This window comes from Gallus gallus, chromosome 3, assembly GCF_016699485.2.
Source record: "Gallus gallus isolate bGalGal1 chromosome 3, bGalGal1.mat.broiler.GRCg7b, whole genome shotgun sequence".
Taxonomy (NCBI): Eukaryota; Metazoa; Chordata; class Aves; order Galliformes; family Phasianidae; genus Gallus; species Gallus gallus.
The window spans coordinates 104,836,768-104,840,801 of NC_052534.1; positions in this window are offsets into that span (position 1 = coordinate 104,836,768).

Genomic DNA, 4,034 nt, shown 5'->3' on the forward strand with positions numbered 1-4,034 from the left:
TTGCATTCCCTCTTGTTTTTCCCAGTCTTGTACTTCCTTACGTGAGAAATGTGAGCAATTGTCACTTTGGATGGCGTCAGGGTAGGTAGATTTGAGAACCAAGACATTTCACCCACCAGCTTTCCAACACTTTGTCACCATAAGCAATCCAAAGGCTGCTTCCATTCCTTTGAGGATGTACTGACATCCCACAGAGGGTTTGAATGATGTCATATAATCCATTTGCCATATAAAGTTTTTCCTCATTAATAAGTAACCGTTCTCCCAACCAGCATCACCGGGGATCTAAGGTGACTTTTCTGATTTTAGATAACTCATCAATACTTGGCCAAGGAGGCTGTGGATGCCCCATCCCTGGAGGCATTCAAGGCCAGGCTGGATGTGGCTCTGGGCAGCCTGGTCTGCTGGTTGGCAACCCTGCACATAGCAGGGGGTTGAAACCAGATGGCCATTGTGGTCCTTTTCAACCCAGGCCGTTCTGTGATTCTACTTTCTGATTGCATTTTGGAGCACAATGATTATCCTTAATGTGAGCTTTTATCCATCCTGTCTTGAAAGGTGTTTCCTGCCTACCTCTAGTTATAATTACCAATCATTCTCCTAACTAACGCTCTATTTACTTCCCAACTCAAGGCTTCCCATTGGCAGAGCCACAGTATGGCAGTAGCCCGTGCAGCATAAAAGCCTACAGATAGAAACAACTACTCTTACGTCTGCTACTCATGGACTGCCATCCCCTTCTCCCCTTACTTGTTTGCTGATGGTAACACCTAATGCAAGGTCTTACATTGCCATTTACCATTTGCCCTTTTGCTGAGGCACCCATAAACCAAATGTTTGCTGTTGGTGTACCCTCAGTAAGGGGTGGTGCACTCAGGTTGTAACGCTAAAGGTTCTGTGTTTATGGCCGTCTGTAATTTGGAAACCTGAGTGTATCCTTCAGCGTGTTTTCTGCATTTCCTGTAAGGTAGGCAGACCATTAATTTCCACTCCTATTACTTGCTTTTCTACAAGAGTGAGTATAACGGGCAGGGAATGATAGAAAACCCAGCTATGTGCTTCCTGCAATATCCTGAAGTTCCCATTAACTGTTTACATTTCCTTGATTTGGACATTTCTATCAGCATTCCTGGTCAACTGGAGAGGTCCCGGAGGACTGGAGGCTGCCAGTGTGTTTCCCATCTACAAGAAGGGTCGTAAGGAGGATCCGGGGAACTACAGGCCTGTCAGCATCCTTGGGTGTACCCTCAGTAAGTTTGCAGGTGACATAGATTTGGGGGGAAGTGTGGATCTGCCCGGGGGTAGCGAGGCCCTACAGAGGGATCTGGACAGGCTGGATTGCTGGGCTGAGGTCAGTGGGATGAGGTTCAACAAGACCATGTGGCAGGTCCTGCACTTTGGCCACAACAACCCCATGCATGGCTGTAGGTTTGGGGCAGAGTGGCTGCTTGGGGCAGACTGTGTAGGGGAAATGGGCCTGGGGGTATTGATTGATGCTCAGCTGAATGTGAGCCAGCAGTGTGCCCAGGTGGCCAAGAAGGCCAAATGGCATCCTGGCTTGTATCAGAAATAGGGTAACCAGCAGGAGCAGGGAAGTGATCATCCCTCTGTACTCAGCACTGGTGAGGCCGTGCCTCGGAGAGCAATTCAGCATCTCCATCACTTTCCAGCCTTCCCAGGGCATCAGTCCAGGCTCCTCTGAGGAGAACAGCATCTGCTCAGGACTTTGTGCCCTGCTCTCGCCCAGCAGCCCCTGGTGAAGGGCAACCCTTACAATGAAGGTGTTCCCTGTGGCAGTTGGCTCTGGATCTGGCCTTGCTCCATGCAACCTGGCCTGCTCTGCTCTGCTTTGCTATGCAGCACCTGTGCCTGGATCAGCCCCGAGCCCTGCATGCGTGATTAAACCTCTAGTGAGCCTGTAACAGTTGGGATATCTTGGGCAGAGTGGGGATGTAGCCACAGGGCTGCTGCTGCTGCTGCATCTGAGGATGCTCTGGATGCAGAGAGCAGGCAGAAATGCTGCATTTCACCCAGCAGCCTTTTCCTGCTCTCTCGAATCACGGATCGTAACTGCTTCAACCGCAGCTCATCCAGTGTGGTGCTCACCCCGACTCTGCTCAGGGCTCTGAGAGAGGGAGGCAACTGGGCACGGTGGAAATGGTGTTTTCCCAGCTCTAACTCCACTGCCCAGATCCTCTTAGCAGAAGCAGGCAAGTCGGGACGCAGCTGTGCCCCAACAGAGCCTCCTGAGCTCACAGCGAGCTCTGAGCTGTTGGCTTCAGCGCTAATCGTGGTGATCCCCACCTTATCCTCATGCCAGCAGGGCTGGAGCTGTGTGCAGGGCCATAAGCTGCTCTCAGTGCTGCAGCCACCTGATTTAACCGGGGAGGTGCTGAGGCCAGGAATGAGGGAGGTGTCCTCGTGAGCCCCAGCACAGCGTTCTGCCGTCACCCAGGTTTACAGAGTCATGGAATCACAGAGGATTGGAAGGGACCTTTGGAGATCGCCAAGTCCAACCCCTTGCTAAAGCAGGTTCCCTACAGCGGGTTACACGCACAGGAAAGCGTCCAGATGGATTTGGAATATCTCCAGAGAAGGAGACCTCAGTACCTCTATGGCGGCCTGTTCCGGTGCTCCATCACCCTCACAGTAAAGAGGTTCTTTCTCATGTTTATACTGAGCTCCCCGGGTTCCAGTCTGTGCCTGTTGCCCCGTGTCCTGTTGCTGGGCACCACCAAAAAGAGCCCCGTCCTCCTGACCCCTTCCCTTTAGATATTAATCAGCACTGATCACATCCCCTCTCTCCTTCTCTTTCCCAGGCTGAACAGCCCCAGTGCTCTCAGCCTCTCCCCATCAGGAGATGCTCCAGGCCCCCACCATCTCTGCAGCCCTTTGCTGGGCTCTCTCCAGCAGCTCCCTGTCCCCCTTGAATTGGTGAGCCCAGCACTGGGCTCAGTGCTCCGGAGAGCTCAATATGAGATGATATCATTTCTTGATGCAAGTTGTGATTTCACCCCAAGGGGTTCCAATAGGTCCCCTGTTCTAGGGATGTATGGCTTCTGCTTGGGGTGACGGTTGTGAGCGCACACCTGGTGCTCTATTATGAATGAGTGCACCGAGGGCTGCTGTGGCTCACCAGTTCGAGTAAAACTTATGTCAACTGCAGGAGCTGAGCGTATCCACGCGGGGCCGCCAGATTGCACCAAAGACAAGCTTGACGCTGAGGTCTGAATCACTGCTCTGCGGTTCTTCCAGCAGGAAGGCTGACAGGAGACGTGGAGCCACGTGGGGAGAGATGTGCCGGTGGCAGCTCTGGCTGGGGCCGAGGGATGCTGCTCCCCCCACCAGTGGCTCGAGCCCATCTGTGTGCAGGATGGGACGAAGCCACGAAGGAGCCCAAGAGCCCTGTGGTCCATTCCCACGCCCTGGGCCACGCTCTTTCCATCCCGACTAACACCTGGGTGCATTTAAGTGACACCTTGCCCTTTGTCTCGAAGGCTTCCTCTAAGAGGATTGTCGCGGTAGGTGTAATATACTTAAGGGATTGTTAAGAACAATAGCATTCCAGCGGCACTCTGCAGGCAGGCAGCAAAAGCTGCCAGCCTCGGGAAGCCCAGTTTGGTGTTGGAACTGGCCGTGTGGCACATCTACCTCCTTTGGACTCTCTGACGAGGGTCCAGAGCAGGGGATCCAAGTGCTGCTGAGACCTGGGGATTGGTAATCACCTATTTTTCCCACGTGTTCCTGAATACCTTTACCAGGAGGATCGGCTCCGTGATCTTCCCAGTGCAGAGGTGAGGCTGACTGGCCCGTAGTCCCCCAGGTCCTCCTTTCTCCCTTTCTTAACAATGGGATTGATGTTTCCCCTTTCCAGCCCTCGGGGACTTTGCCCTGATGACTTTTCAAATGTGATGGAGAGATCATCATCACGATGGAGAGTCATCATCAGCAGCAGTAGCCAATGGGGATGGTGGTATGGCTGTGTGGAGGGGAATGGGGGAGAACGGCCCCTCAAATCAAACTCCTACTCATGC